This window comes from Canis lupus, chromosome 37, assembly GCF_003254725.2.
Source record: "Canis lupus dingo isolate Sandy chromosome 37, ASM325472v2, whole genome shotgun sequence".
In the NCBI taxonomy this organism is placed as follows: Eukaryota; Metazoa; Chordata; class Mammalia; order Carnivora; family Canidae; genus Canis; species Canis lupus.
Genome location: NC_064279.1, coordinates 18810645 through 18828101, shown reverse-complemented (window position 1 = coordinate 18828101; position 17457 = coordinate 18810645).

Sequence of the window (17457 nt, the reverse complement as noted above, 5' to 3'; positions counted from 1 at the left end):
CAGAAAGCACAAAAGTGGTTTAAATAAATAAATAAATAAACAAATAAATAAATAAATAGGAAGAAAGGAAGAAAGAGAGAAAGAAAGAGAAGAAAAATAAAAAATACTACAATACAATTTTGTCAAAAGGACACAGAAGCCAACTGAAAGAGCTCCTATTGACGGTATCTGGAACAATTTGAGCTTCTAAATAAATAAGTTATATTGGATCACAAACTACATATAAAATAAATATCTATCTGCCCACATTATATGAATAATTGATAAAGAGATCAATGAGAGAGAAGAGAAAAATACTCCATGCAGAAGAATCCCATCATTTATGCACATACTCAGCTCTAAAATAAGTAGAATGCCCCATTCTTTAAGTGTGGGCTATGCATAGTGACTTCTTTCTAAAGATGATAGTATAGAAAGGAGTAACCTTGCAGTAAGAAAGCTGATAAATATTACCTCAGTCAGCTGATTAGGGCCAATGTTAGTATGATGCACCTTTGATACAATGTGATAAAATGGCAATTTATTGATGGTATTTACCCTTCATATGAGGTGATAAAATGGTACTTTACATCTCTAGTCTTGCTGTTAAAAATGCGTAAGCTCAGTTTAATGATGATGAAAACAGTTGGACATTAGAACTGTGAGACAGTCTAAGAAATGCTTGATTAGTACTCTCCAACAACAGTCAAGGTCATCAAAAGCAAAGATAGTCTGAGAAGAAGCCAGGAGGAGCCTAAGGAGACACTACAGTCAAATGCAATGTGATATCCCAGAGGAGATCCTCGAACAGAAAAAACACCTTAACTCTTTGAGGACCCTCCACACAGTTTTCTAGAGTGGCTGCACCAGTTCACATTCCCACCAACAGTGTAAGAGGGTTCCCCTTCTCCGCACCCTCTCCAACATTTGTGGTTTCCTGCCTTGTTAATTTTCCCCATTCTCACTGGTGTGAGGTGGGATCTCATTGTGGTTTTGATTTGTATTTCCCTGATGGCAAGTGATGCAGAGCATTTTCTCATGTGCATGTTGGCCATGTCTATGTCTTCCTCTATGAGATTTCTCTTCATGTCTTTTGCCCATTTCATGATTGGATTGTTTGTTTCTTTGGTGTTGAGTTTAATAAGATGGGCATGGGGGGTTATTCTGTATGTTGGTAAATTGAACACCAATAAAAAATAAATTAAAAAAAAAAAGAAAAAACACCTTAGGCAAAACCTAAGGAAATCTGAATAAACCGTTGACTTTAGTTAATAACAATCTATCAATATTGCTTCATTATTTGTAATAAATGTATCATTATTAAAAATTGGGCAAAATGAATGGGAGATATGCAATGACTCTCCATACTTTGTATTTTGTGTGTGTGTGAATCTAAAACTATTCCAAACTAAAATTTTTATTTAAAAAAACAAACACATGATTCTAAGAATAAGATTCTTTATTCTAAGAATAAAGGAATAAATTACTAAAGGCAAGGGAGACATTTGAACATTCAGACCTCAAGAAGAGCATGAAGAAGTAGAGCTAAGTGGACTGCAGTGTAGGAACTTTTGATTCCACCTAGTTTACTACCAGTAACATAATTCAGCCTCTGCCTTTCTCTTGTCAGAATTCCTAATCCTCAGAAAATGAAATTTGTTCAGTGTGCATAGATCAGATAACCAACCTAGACTTAAGTGGCTATAGCTCAGAGTAGTATTAATGACATGCCTTCATTCAGTATATTGTAAATGGATCATAGAAATAGGGAATGTATGGTTCAGTTATCCAAGAGTCCATTCTTCAGGGAGGCCTGAAAGGAGGCTATACAAACAGAACTGGGCTGAGCTATACCCCCAGATGGAAGGATAAATGAAACCAATTAGCATTTTAATTCCACTTTACCATTTTGGTTGGCATATCACTTAAGGTTCAGGTTAAGTGATATAAGAAAAAAAAATTTTTTTAAAACTACCCATTTAACAAAATGTAAGTTTATTTTTCTCACACATAACAATCCAAATGTGATTGATTAGTCCAAATCTTGTGGGTGGCCCTGCCACTCAACACTTAGCTTTCAACTCTAGACCCAAGGTAGTTTATTTTTTTGCCACCATTTCCTAGCTGGTGTGGAAGGGTTAAAAAGAATAGAGAGCAAGAAGCTAGAAACAGGGGAGGAGGAGGAAGATGAGAGGAGGAAGAGAATTGCACATATTATTTCTATTCATTCCCTACCTCACCCTCACTCCCTACTAAAACGTTCATTCTACCTATTACAGGCCATGCCTAACTGCCAAAGAAGGCTAGGCTGTACAGTCTTTAGTTATATGCCATATACCAGCTAAAACTTACAGAATTCAATTACAGAAAGAAAAAAAAAAGGGGGGGGGGAATACTGGAGGGTCATTAGTTACCTTTACCACAGGCAATAATCAAACTTTTACTCCCATGTATGTTTTCCACATTGATTAATTCACCTTACTAGTATTTTATGAATCTCTACCACTTTTGTTTAAAACATATACAGTGAAAAACTCCATTTTATTCTAATACTTTTATAGGCTTTATGATTAGCCTATTACTATATAGTTTGAGTTGTGATGATTTAATATACATTATTGAAATCTGTGGCTACAGGTTATAGGTAAATGCCACAGGTATTGGGGCTGCTCCCCAAAGATGGCACTTAAGAAACTTCTGGGAGTATGAGTCAATTCATTGTCTTATTACTCAGGCCAGTTTGAACTGGGCTTTCTGTTACTTGTAAGATAATTCATATTGATGAATAATTTTTACATCTATCTTATCAATTGCTTCTGGATCTTAAGAAAGACAGTATGCCTTTGAGCAGCATCTTGTCAAGGATCCCTAAATCAACATAGGACTGTCAAGTCCTGGTTGGCTGGTGTGCCTGAGAATTTGAAGGGCTCATGAGGAAGTAGAAGACACCTGGAAAGGACCCCCATGAGAAATAACTCTGAAATAAAGACAAAGTTTGCATTTGTTCACTTGCTCTTTTGACTTTGCTTATCTTCTATGCCAGAGACCTCACTGTTCATACTGGAATGGGTACTGTGATGATGATCAGAAAGTTAAACCATGAAAGGATTATTACAAATGATCTTACATGATATATAGTGAGATTTGTTCTATGAAAACTTGTGCAAGTTTACTCCTTTGCATTATGCTTTGAAATGCTATCACATACTCTCTTGATGCCAACATTAACCCTAAAGTCAGGGTTAATGACTTAGATCCTCCTAAGATTTCCAAGAAAGTCTGTTCCATGTCTACTGTCTGTGACCTGGGGGTGGGAGGGGAACAGAATGAATAGAGTTTCAAGTCAATGTGTCAGTCAAAAATTAAAATCAAATAAAAAACAAAGAAACAACAAAAATATACAGAAGGTCAGAAAGAAAGGGGTGGGGAGGAAAAGGAAAAAGGCAAGCCAAAATGCCTGGCTGAACCTGACTACGCCTTGTTTTAATTCGAGTGAAGTGAAAGTGTGGTTGATTCCTGATAACATTTAATTCTTACTCTCTTTCATGAGACTGGACTGCAAGTTTCCATAAAGATAAAGACCACAATTTTACATTTCTATTAAGCATCTTCTCCCAACTTGACGGCATTGCTGAGCTTCCACATTTCTCACACAAAAATTATTTGTTGATGAATGTATTTTAGTTCAGAAAATCTAAAATTGAATATTTCTTCTATCAAAAAGACTACCTGATAACTTATTTTACTTCCCCCCCCACCACCTACTTTTCAAACATTTATGGGCTATAGTTGAGATGCATCCAATAGAAAACCAACGCTTGTAATTGCAAGATCCACCTGAATGAGAAAAATTAAAAACAAAAGCACTAATTAAATTTAATTAGGTTAGACAGAATAGACTGATCATCCTGCTTCATTTACTGAATTATTTGAGCTTGAGGAAATGGTAACTCATTAAGCATTTTGCATAGTACTTCAGTAATAGCTAACAGATACTATTCCCTCCATATCATGATTATAACAGAAAAAAAAGATAAAATAAAAAGAACTGAGGTAGAACTTAAACTTGAAACAAAATTTCATGAAGATTAAGAAAAAAGACCAAACGTCACTTACAAACAGGCATTAAGGACCTTAGAGTGATACATTCTTCCTCTCTTCAACATCTAGAGAATTTTGTACTTAGCATGGGGGGAATAGTTATAGAAAAGACTAACATGTGGCTTTTTTTTTCCCCTTAGATGAGATTTATATACTCATCAGGGAGGTTCTCTCCAGAGTTTGGTAGTTTGGTAGAGAGGTCAAACTTAACTACACAGTCCAGTAGTTTCCATCATCATTGTGTGTATGTGTATGTATCTGCATATACCTATATATATGTATATATATGTATATATATATATACATATATATATACCGTCTGTGACATGGCGGTGGGAGGGGGACAGAATGAATAGACTTTCAAGTCAATGTGTCAGTCAAAAATTAAAATCAAATAAAAAACAAAGAAACAACAAAAATATACAGAAGGTCAGAAAGAAAGGGGTAGGGAGGAAAAGGAAAAAAACAAGCCAAAATGCCTGGCTGAACCTGACTACGCCTTGTTTTAATTTAAGTGAAGTGAGAGTGTAATCAATTCCTGGCAACATTTATATATATATATACATATATATGTTGCCAGAAATGGATATATATACACACATATATGCGTATACACACACACACACATATATATATGCATTGTTTGGGTACAAGTAACAAAAACACAACTCTGGCTACATTAAGAAAAATGTGGAAACAAAAATATATCAGAAGTGTCCTAAAATCAAATGAAAAGCTAAGAAAATATCTAGTGTAGAAATTGGCAGGAACCAGAGCTGTTCTGCAGCCCACAGAGCAGCTCTCTTCACAAAAGAATGAACCCCAACTATGTTCTGTCTTTATTTATGTCACTCAAATCAACATTAAAATTCTAGGGTGAAAAGTCCCGTGAACCTAGCTTAGTCCCATTAGAAGGGCCAGGAATCCCTGAGGAAAATTATGCCGAGATATATATACAGTGAGAACACAAGTAACCCCCTCCACCTCCAAAATTTGAGATCCTATTACTAAAACAATGAATGTCAGGTCATTTTAAAATGACGGATATCCACAGCAACCACTAAGGTCTGAATCAATCCCTAATTCCAAAATGGTGGTTGGTGTAGCAATGATCATAAAATTCAAGTTGGATCAACCAGGGTTCTTCACAGGGACTTCATGTATCTAAATCTGCTTCCTTGGGGGTTGTTAGTATAAATGATGCAAGTATAGAACCGTCACAGCCTCTTAACTTCTCCTACCACGTGGAAAGACTTTCTACAGAAAGGAGGGCAGTCCACAGAGGGAAACAAAAAGGTAGCAAGAAAAGGAGAGTAGAAGAAACTGAAAAATATCTTACATCAAGTGAGTTTCTGACACTGACATGACCGTAGACTTACCAGCTCTTTACAGTTCCCAGTTGTGGTGGGAGGAGGGGGTGTTAAGATTAAAGTACTTTGAGTTGAATTTCTGCCACTTATTCCCTTAAGAAACCTAACTAATAAACCACTTTATAAAACAGCTATTCCCAAACACTAATCATTTCAGGTATCCCCTCTACTCATAACCCTCCTAGTTTTTGTAGATGTTCTTACTAAGTTATAGCAGAAAAAGAAAAAAATGGTCTATCATGTGAAACCTCCAATTTTTTGGACCATCCTAATACTAACATGTGCTCAAATCTACTCTATCCACTATTACTCTTACCCTCTTTGTTACAACCTCAAGGGGAAAAATTGCCAACCTTCTTTCCCAAACTAATGTTCAACCTTTTCTTGCATTCATTTGCTCGATAAACATACATTGTGCATTTGCTACTGCACACAGGACAATAACTTTGGCTCTGGAGAGAGAAGAGGGATTAAGACCAGTTCTTACTCCCAAAAAACTCATAGCCTAGTAAAGAACACATACATAGAAATGGACAATTGATTGTTATTTGTGTTAAAGGAGTTGATAAAGACATGCAAAGGGCATTTGGGGAGCAAAGACAGTTCTCTAACCAAACATGCAAAGGAAGTAAGAAGTAGTATCTGGGAAGACCTGATAGAAAAGAGACATGTTAGAGGTAGGAGGTAAGGAAATAGGAAGCAAGAATATTCGCAACACAGAAATCCAGTCTAGAGGACATAGAGAAAGCAGCCACATGGTGATCTCTCTGGGTGCTCCGTGAAGAAAGGCTATAGAGGGATAAGGGCTAAAGCAGAGAAATATGTCAGGAGGGCATTTCTGGAAACCACTGGAGAAATCACGTTGCTTAGATAAGAGTGAATGTGGTAGAAAACATTTTGAAGAAAGGTTTAACAAGTTTGGTCAATGGATTAGAGAGGTAAAGGAGAGGAAACTAGAATGACACCAACATTTTTGGCCTGAGCAACAAGGAAAATGGAGATAGAACTAACTGGGCTGGAAAAGACAAGAAGAGAAACAGTTTCTAGAAGAAATCAAGGATGTCATTCATGGCCACGGTATAATAAAGATGAAAATGAGACACTCAAAAAGAGATACCATGTAAGCAGTTGGACATAGAAATCTGTATTAAGAGGAGTGGTCAGAACTGAAGATATAAATTTGGACTGCATTAGCATACATACATCATTTCAAGGTATTTCGCTATGTGAGGTCACACATAGAATGAGTACAGATAGCAAAGAAGTCTCAGGACTCTGAGGTACTTCTAGAGATTGGAAAGGAGGATCTAGCAAAGGAAATAGAGACGGAAGAGCTGCCAATGAGAGATCCAAGGAGTATCCGAAATAGGTGAGAATATGTTTCTAGGAAGAAAGAGGAATCAAATGCTGTGGAACACTTGATTTTCAAGCTTAGGGTTGAAAAATGTTTCAACAATTCCGTTCTATCGTTATTCCATGTCCCCCTGGCCTTATCCTTATTCTATCTCCAGTGTTGCCCTCCCATCTGACAACAACTGGTCCCCTCCTAGCAACCAGGAAAGTAGCCCTTTTCAGTTTTAGCATCTCTTCCTAAAGATAGGGTAACTAAATCACATTTAATATGTATCAGGGGGCAATGGTTTAATAGTGCAAGAGATAGCAGATGCAAAGAAAAACAGTCTTGAAAAGCAATTACCTTGGACATAAAATTATAAGTTGTTTAAATCAGGTGAAAAATTTTGCAATCATTTATGCTTTTCTAATTTTCTTGCCTCTACAACTCACTGCGGCAGCATTATACATAGCTCAGGGATTACCCCAATTTAGGAGCTTCAGTTCTTCCTGTTTTGAAAGTAATTCTGATTGATGGTATTAATATTATAATATTGCATCAGAAAAGCTATCAAATATTCATTTTTAAGTATTTGTAACCCCAATTTTCATTACATGGAATGACAATAAAGATTGCCTAGGACAATACTGGCAATTCTACAGATAAATTCCAAAATCGATCTAAAGTTGTGCTGGTTTAACTTGCAAAGTAGAGACCAGGTCATCATGTCAGTTAAAATGGTTCTTAAAGTGTGGTGCTTGGACCAGAAGCAGTGGTGTCACCTGGGAACCTGTTAGGAATTCCCAGATTCCAACTCAAAACTACTGAACCACACACTCTGGGTAGGGGCCAGCAACTGCTGTTTTTTTTACAAGCTCCTCAGGTCATTACAATGTACAGAAAAGTCTGAGAAGCACAGAGTTAAATACCAGAATGGGGGAGGGCAAAGGACCTAGAGGAGGAGGACTAGAAGGGGTGAGAGAAGGAGAGGAGGAAGAGAAGGGGACTAGACAGAGGGAAAGCAAGAAATATGGCAATTAAGGGGGAAACGCTAAATAGCATCCTAGGTATCCTAAGACGTAATAAGCAATTCGGTGTCTATCAATGAGAAGGGCATAATAATTATCTCACAGTACTGCTGTAAGACTGGAGAAAATTAAATTAAAACACTTCTCCAGGTGCCCTGGCACCTGTGTTGGTAACATCTGTATAAAATGACCGGCCACCACCAAAGAGCTCACTATGAAATTTGCTCAACCACAGCCGCAATCTTAACCTTCATTGTCCACTATTATTAATAACTATTCTCATTTGTTTTCTTCAAGGCAAGTACTTCCTGGGAGTCCTAGTCTTCATCTAATTCGCCTTGTGACTTATTTTAACTCTGCTTTCCTTCTAGACACTTCATGCATTTCTCGAAACCTTCCCCACGCCCGCCCACCCCTTACTGTCCATAGTCTAACTCATCCAACTGACTTCCAATTACCAGAAAAAGTTACAAAGGCACAGTTGAGGAGTGGTGAGACTCAAGACTGTCACCGTGTCAGGTTCACCAGTGAGACACAATCTTGGCAAAGAATGATAGAGGAGATTGATACTTGTTCAAGCTGAGACAGGAACACGTTCCGTTTCAAAGAGAGCCAGAGAGAAGAGGAGAAGAGGAGCCAAATTGTCTTTTTTTTTTTTTTTTTTTGGTATCGTTTGACTTCCTTATGGAGACTTGAAGATTTCCTGGAGTTTTATTACCAACAGAAAACACCTGAGAGGCCAACTAATTCCAAAGATTCAGCTCTTCTTCGTTGTTTAATAAAAACCATAAAATCCAGCTGGCTAGGAAATTTAAAGATAAAGAAACAACTAATTAAACTTAATTGGGTCAGTCTGGGCAGGCTGATTACCCTGCTTGGCCTCAGGAGAATCTGATCTTGGATTCACTGAGCACAACTTGGCAAAGGAAAGCCTGAAGTCAAGACAGGTGCTATATTTTTGTCTGACTAAAGACGTAATTTTTAGTGAGAAACAAGAAAAAGAGGTTAAAAAAGGAAACAGTATACTGGGGTATGGCACAATCAACCACAAACAAGTCATTCCAGACCCATTTTATTTTCTCAGAGTGGAGCAGAGGGAATTGTTATAATAATAAGACAACAGGCTTATAGGAGGCCCTGGATTTCCTTTTCCTGAATTAACCAAATATATTTTATCGGGTTTTCTTTGCAAGTTCTTGCTTGCTTGCAACCCAGAAGAAAAACTGAAAAGAATGAGACATGCAATGAATTGAGTACATGGATGAAGGCCCAGTTGGTTTGAGAAATCCAAATCACAATGTGCCATGAAGAAGAGTGCTGATCCCTAGAACTTGAGGACAATCTTACCAACACACATATGATAATCATTTATTCTGAAACCCTTTATTTTGAATGTAGTAATAGTTAATCTGGCTAATATTAGCTTGGATTACATCAAGATAAAAATGGTTTTGCACACAGAAACTATTTTTCTTCCTAGGAAATGACTTTAGAATTTCAGTCCTATACCTTATAAAAGGTATTTCAAAAAAAATTAAATAAATAAATAGTATTTCAGTCCTTTTACCTTATAATAGGACTCAAAGAATTAATTGAATTTTCTTCAAGGATGTATAAACCCCATGCTTCTGAAAGTGATCTGTGGAACATCTGCATTTAACCCATTAGAATCATGGGTTAAAAATACAGATTTTTAGGGCTCAACCCCCTACTAAATCAGAATCTATGGTAGTAGGTCCAGGGACAAGATGTTCTCAAAAAAATGCTTCCCTGAGGGTGCCTGGGTGACTCAGTTGGTTAAGCATCTGCCTTCTGCTCAGGTCATAATCTCAGGGTCCTGGGATCCAGCCCCATAGAGGGCTCCCAGCTCAACCTACTTGTCCCTCTCCCTCTGCCCCTTCCCCCTGCTCCAGTTTTCTCTTTCTCTTTCACTGTCTTTCATAAATAAAATCTTAAATGTATATATATATATATATATATAATGCTTTCCAGGTGGCCCTTAGTAACCCTTAAACATGAGAAATATACTTTCATTGTTTTGGTGAATAACATAGTAGTTAAGAGTTTGACTGCCAGGGATCCCTGGGTGGCTCAATGGTTTAGCACCTGCCTTCGGCCTGGGGTGTCATGCTGGAGACCCGGGATCAAGTCCCACATCAGGGTCCCAGTGTGGAGCCTGCTTCTCCCTCTGCCTGTGTCTCTGCCTCTCTCTGTGTGTCTCTCATGAATAAATAAATAAAATCTTTAAAAAAAAAAAAAAAAAAGAGTTTGCCAGCTCCATCATGCCAAATGATGGTGTGACTTACCTTAAGCAAGTCATGTTACCTTTTTTTGGTGCCTTGTTACTTAAATGAAGATAATAAGAGTACCTATCCCAAAATGTTGTTGCAAAGATTAACACATGGAAAGTATTAAGTACAGTACCTCGCTAAATAAATCTTCCCTCCAGCTCTTATTAACAGTAACATTACCTAGATAAAAATAGTAAGTCATTTAAAAAAGTGGAGTCTCAATGAAATCCGTGTGGTGACCTGTTGTACTATTGCATTTTTGCCATTTTTACATATTTATGCTAAATTTTCTTCATTAAAAGCTAATTTTTTAAGTTTTTGAAACTTCTGTGGCACCTACCTGGCTCAGTCGGTAGAGCACATGACTCTTAATCTCAGGGTTGTGAATTTGACCCCCACATTGGGGAAGCCTACTCAAAATTTAAAAAAAAAAAAAAAGTTTTGAAACTTTTTTTGTCTTTTACCATATTTCTAATACTGTTAATCTCTTGAAAGAAAGAGAATAAATAAGCAGACAAGGAAATTTTTTATCACACAAGGATGAAACAAGAGACTTAACCTTTATGAAGTGTCCACTATATGTCAGTAATGTTTACATATGACCATAGGGAGAACTATGTATAAATTTATGACCTTTAATTACCCAGAATAATGGCTGATGACCCAAAGGAAGAAAAACCTCTCAGACATTAGCCACAACTGTAAAAAATGGATTAAATCAATTATGTATTTTGTGATATATATTTCTCATGACTCTGGGACATGTAGAGTAAATTTTTCATTAAGAAAAGAAGTAAAGGGTGCCTGGGTGGTGCAGTTGGTTGAGTTGCTGCCTCTTGGTTTCAGATCAGGTCCTGATCTCAGGGTCGTGAAATTGAGCTCTACCTCTGGCTCCACACTCATCACAGAATCTGCTTGAGATTCTCTCTCCCTCTGTCTCTCCCTCCAGCAGTGTCTCTCTCAAGTAAATAAATCTTAAAAAAAAAAAAAAAAAACAGAAGAAGAAAAGACGTAAAACACAGGAAGATAATGAGTTCCATATCATACAAAGGCCACATCCAATTATCTGTGCTTCATCCACCACAGTTTTTATGCTATTCCTACAGATTGATATGCATGATCTCATTTAATTCTCAAGAAATTGTACAAGAAAGATATCATTCCTTTTCACATGTAAAGAAAATAAGGTTAACAAGATTAAGTAACTTACCCATGGTGACACGCCTCATTCAACAGGTGGCTGCCTGCTTCTGGCTCCAGAGTCCTGCTCTTCATCCCCCCACCTGAGTAATAGATACAAAGGAGCCTGCTGAGTGCCCAGAACTGAACCAGCCTCTGAGGACACATGCCCTCATGGAGCTTTCAGTCTAGTAAAGAAGGTAGAAAATAAATACATTCTGATCAGCATTGTAAGAGTTTTGGCCCAAAGGAGGCATAAGTTCTAAGAGCATGTAACAGGGAGACTAATTTTACTCTGAGGTTAAAGAAAGGACTTCTCAAGGAAGGGGCATTTAATGTGAGATGAACAATGAGTAGGATCAATAAGGGAAAGGGAGAGTACGTATAGTGAAGGAAGCAGCAGGCATGAAAAATCTGAAGCAAGAATGAGTCAGATACTTTGAAGAAAAATGATATCCAGGAAGGCTGGAGCTGATGGGGCTGGAAGGGAGGGCTGGAAAGGAACCAAGGGAGAAATAATGGGAAGACTTATAGGTCACGTAAGGTTTGGCGAATTTATCCTAAAAGATAAAAACAAGCAAAAGAAATTAAGCAGATGAAAGATACAAGCAAATTTTCTTACTTGAGAGGCTCTCCACATCAATGACTGGCACAGACGTATTAGAAGACTAGCTGGAGTTAGCAGTTTTCAGCCTCTACTCAACATGCTTTTGAGCAGCAGATCCATAGCTCTCTTCAAGCTATACTCCTGCCAATTCAACTAATGCACCACAAATACAATAAATACTATAAATACTCTGCAATTTCTACTAAACTATAGCTCCAAGCGCCACCTCTTATCTTGATCTCAAGATGTACATCAGCTGTTCCTCTTGGCTTATTGTCTGCAGCTGTGTAATAACAACACCCCAAGCACCCATTAGAGTCAATTTTATTGGTAACTTCTGCTTACTTAGGACAACCATCATTAATCAGCTTCTGGGAATCAAAGCCAACCATAGCCTCTGTGCTGACATATCCTTGCAGTCCAGTGAGTACTAGAACCACAAGGAAAGACAGAGAAATAGCCTTTTTTGTGTCATGTTGATAAGTCACTGGCTGCTTTAATAGATTTTTGTAGGAATCACTGCTGACTATGGAATGAAAGTCATCATGTTAATCTTGAGTAATGCCGTAGTCTTGAATGTTCCTCACACCTTCTAAACTTTCTTTTTTAGCATTTCATTAACTGATTCACTAGGGATTAAAAACAGGTGTTTGAGTAAACAACTGAGCTGATTTTATTCCTCTTTTGATTTGCTACTAAACTATAAACAAGATTACAAAAGTCTGTCTTTTCATTCCCTGGCTATTCCTGTTGTTCTTTTTTATCTTATGTATAGGCATCTGTCTCCGAAAATCTTCACCTGGGCTAACCCAGTCCTGCCTCTGCTTTTAAAGATTTAGTTTAGAACTAAAAGTTTCCAAGGATGTACCCTACTCCTTGGAGGCTGAAGCCACAGAATATAAAGTAGAAATGGAAAATAAATAATGTATATTGTAATTTGATGTTGTGATTCCCATCAGAGCCTACAGAGCAAATATATAAAGGTCAGGGCACTGCCCTGAGAGAAGAGATTTTGCATCAGGGACGTTTGGAAGGAAGATGTTCAGCAGGCCCTCCTCCGTGAACTGATTGTTCAACTAGTAACCTACCACAGACTATTCTAAAATTAAGTAAAAACTTTGTGTATTGATGATATGGGAGAGCTTGGTTCTTGTCTCACGGGTTCAGAGGATGAATCTCGTGGACAAAGGAGAGCGAAGGTTGCCACTGAGGGCTTTGTAGGGTTGGTCTTTTATGGAAAGCCAACCAGGGAACCTAAATCTTTTAACATATCTATTGAGATCACCATTGAAATAAGGACTAGTGATAATATCTTTAATGGCTTACTTCCTTTTTAGGGTCCAGTAATTCTTTGCTGGTTACAAGTAACTGATATAATAAGATCCCACCTCTGGCGCCTGGGACAGGATGGTCTGGTTTATTCATCTCTGGTTTCCTTTCATCTCCACATTTTTGAGATTTTTGTGGGCCTGATTCTGTGGTCCCCTACCTAGCCCTGCCTAGCACCATCTGTCCCTAACTCACTGGCATTCCTATAAAATATTCCTAGTATAGAAAGATTTGGTGGACACACCCTAAAGTCATGCCCTTGTATAACTGCCTCCTCTTGAAGAGGGTGGAACCTGCTAGTACTTCTAAATGATGGATTATGGCAAAAGAGCTAGGATGTAATGCCTTTGATTAAGTTACTTTATATAGCAAAGGTGATGCAATGTCACTCCCATGGATATGTTACATATTTTAAGACTGATTTAGAAGACTTAGAGAGAGAAATTCTCCTGCTGGCGGTGAAGTAAGCAACCATGTTGTGAGGGAGTGATAGGGAAGCTTCCATAGTAAGGAACTGTGGGAGGCACGCAGACCCCAGCCAACAGTGAGCAAGGAAATGGTGCCCTCAGTTCCATAGCTACAAGGAGATAAACTCTGTCAACAACTGGAGGGAGTTTAGAAGCAGAACTTTCCTTAGTCACTAAAGCTCTAATGAAAATATAGTCTGGCTAATACCTTGACTGCTGATTGTTTGAGACACGGAGCAGAAACCCCAGCTAATATGTGTCTTCTGCCCCCCAGAAGCTGTGAGATAATAGCTGGTGTATTTTTTTTTCTTTTTCCTTCAATACTTTTTAGTGACATTCCATTATCTTCTGCAATTGGGTTTCTGTGGCAAAAAGTATAACATAAAACTGACTTGTAGGTGATTTGCTCTTGTTCTTTGTGTATTTGTTAGAATTCTCTTTTTGACTTAACTGAATTGACATATGTACAAGTTACACATTCTTCTCAGGAGAGTATGGAGAGAGATAACATCTGAAGTAGCAATACTAGGAGCTCTGTTGACTGTATTGATACAGGAAATGTTGGGGTTCAGAGCCTATGACCATGAAAGAATCCTTGAGACATCTTTGGCACAAAAAGTTGGTATATTAAAGCACAGGAACAGGACCCACGGACAGAAAAAGCTGCCCTAGGGTTGTGAGAAGTGGCCCATTATATACTTTGGAGCTGGGGGAATTAAAGAGAAAGGGAGGTTTCCAAAAGGACTTTCATATGCTAGAGAATACTCACAGGACCTTGGAGCTCTAGCTATTATCAAGCTAAAGTTGTTTTTCCCTCTAGCAAAGCATTAACATTAGGACAGTTGGGAGTTTCCTGGAGAAATGTTATACTCTGCCTGCCTCAAGTATTTGTCAATGGGCTGCAGGTTATAAGGAAATTTAATTTTATCTGCATTTCCTTCTGCCTTTGTTCCCCACATCACTATCACCAGTGAAACAACCATAACTGGTGAAAATTATTGAAAAAATAAATTAAGTCTCCGGATATTGTCCTATGGGCATATAGAAAATGGAAAAACATTTATTTAAGACTATCTATGCAATCTTCATAAGAACAGTGAGTCTGTGGCATTTTGAGCCTTTACTGCCTTTCCCCCAGCTCACTGTCATCATAGTTCTCTTCCAGGTGTGTGCAGCCAAGAACACAGGGATCTCTTCCCCAGCAACTTGTCAAGGGTCACACAGATATAGGAAAGGCATTAGGGTTCGAAGCCGACAGCCAAGAAAGAATTCTTGAGATGTCTTTGATGAAAAAAGGTAGTTTTATTAAAGCACAGGGACAGGATCCCTGGGCAGAAAGAGCTGCAATGGGGGCATGAGGGGTGGTCCATTATATACTTTTAAGTTGGGAGGGGGTTAGGGAGGTCATAAGTCTCTAAGGAATTTTGGAAGCAAGGCTTCCAGGACCTTGAGGGGGTAGCTATTGTTGGGAAAAAGTCATTTATTAGTCTAACAAAACCTTAGTCATGAGACCCCTCAGATGGATATTCATGGGCCATATGCTTGGGGGATGATCGCCAACATGTATCTTGGGGGTTTAGAGATAAAGAAAATTTCCGAAGTAATTTTTATATGTTAAGTAGACTTACAGGATCCTGGGTTTGGGGGGCGGGTCAGGCTAAGATTACCTTTTGCTCTTAGCAAAGTATCAGCACTGGGACAGATGAGTCCCCAGAGGAAGGTCACTGTGCCTGTTTCAAGGACTTGTCAATGGGCTGCAGGTAGTAAGGAAATTTAGTAAGTTTTCTTCTGCCTCTGTTTCCCACATCAGCACGCACTTGGCAGGGCACAAACCACTAGGACTCATCCTACAGCTCTGCATTGCAGAAGCTCTATTCCAGACAAGAGTGACTGAGCAATCCAGGCCTTCCCAAACTTAGAATACTGGCTCCCGATTGCCTGTCTCTGGTCACTTCCAGCTTGGATAGAGTTTCTATGCCAGGAGAGGCAAGCCAAGATCAAAAGTTAATGCCCCACTCATGCGGGGATGTCACTTCTAGGGAAGTGGGTCTACTCTGAGGTAGACCCACTCTGAGGGTCTCTTAGGGTTTCCTTATTCTGAGGTCTAGAGCAGTGGCCCAGAGGTTTTGGTCGCAAGCAACTAAAAGAAGGCTGATAACTCCAACAAGCTAAACCACAGACCAGGTAGGAGTTGAACAGAAAGAACCAGGGAAAGAGAGAGCTAGAAAGATTTCTTTTGGGGTCAGGACAAACCTCAAAGGCTAGCTTCAAAGACAATCCCTGCTGAGACCAAAATTTAATTGGATTAGACTGGAGATAATATGCCCCAGGACATTGTTGAAAACAATAGAACAATCAGCCAGCAATTAGAGGCAGCCGGCAGCTGGATGTGATACCAAAGGAGGCAAACAGTTTAACAGAGATCAGAGAAAAAGACAAAGAGAACCCTGCTAATGCCACTGTCATCCCAGGGTGACTCTGTGTGGTGCCAAAGGCGGCATCCTCTGAGGCAGGGTAGAGTGGGGGACACAGATTTCACAGTAATAATCCAGCCAAGCAACTAAAAATGTAAACAAACATCAACAATCACAGCAAGCCCTGGAGGAGGCGCACCAGTATCCAGAGTCGGAACCCATACAGGAAGCTGGTGGAAATGCAAAGCTTCTTTGGAAAACAGGTGATTCCTCCCAAAGTTAATTATCCAGCTACCGTATGACCTGGCAACTGTACTGCTAGGTGGAAGCCCCTCCTCCCCAAAAAGAAAAGACCTACCCACACGCAAAAATTCATAAACAAATGTTCAAAGCATTATTCATAATAATTTAAAAAATGGAAACAACCCACGTTGTTAGACCAGGCACCCCTCCAGGCAACACTCCATAGTAAGTGGGATTAGGACCAGATAGGCCCAAGATGGCGGTGCCATGACCAGAACCCCTGACCACATACGATAGAAAAAGGCAGAAAGTCTGCTCCCTTCCCCAAGTAATGAATATCCCCCAGCCCACCCGCTGGTAAAAGGACATGATGCGGGAGAGCTAGGGTCTGGTCTCACGGAGTCAAAGAACAAATCTTGCAGACAAAGAAGAGCGAACAAAGTGACAGAAGTTTATTAAGCAAGGATACAGAAAGAGATCTTCAGGAGTGAGAGGGGTCCTGACAGGGTTGCCACTGGGGTCTTGTAGACTTGGTCCTTTTTTGGAAGCCAACCAGGGAACCTAAGTCCTTTTAACTTCTCTACTGATAGCACCATTAAGGACTACTGGTAACACCTTCAATGGCTTACTTCGTTCTTAGGGTCCAGAAATTCTTCTTTGGTCACAAGTAGCTGTTATAACAAGACCCCATCTCTAACACTTAGGACAGGATGGTCTGGCTTGTTTCTTTATCTCTGGTTTCCTTTCATCTCCACATTTTTGGAATTTTGTGAGCCTGATCCTGTAGCCATCTACCTCTCTCTCCCTACCTAGCCCCCTGTCCCTTACTCAGATAGAAACCTAAATAAACCCAGGGACTCTGCTTTCTCTCACCCTTGAGCTCACCCACTCTCACATCTTCAGAGTGTGCTTTTGTTCTAATAAACCTTCCCACTTCTGTCGCTCGTCTGCTACGTTGTGTGTCTGTCCTTGAATTCCTTCTGGAGAGGAGATTAAGAATCTTCAGTGAGCTCTTTGGAATGGGCTGGGTTGAGAGTCCATGGTCTCCCAGTTCCTCTGGAAACAAAATGTCCGTCAACCAGTAAATGGATAAATAAAATGTGGTATATTCATATA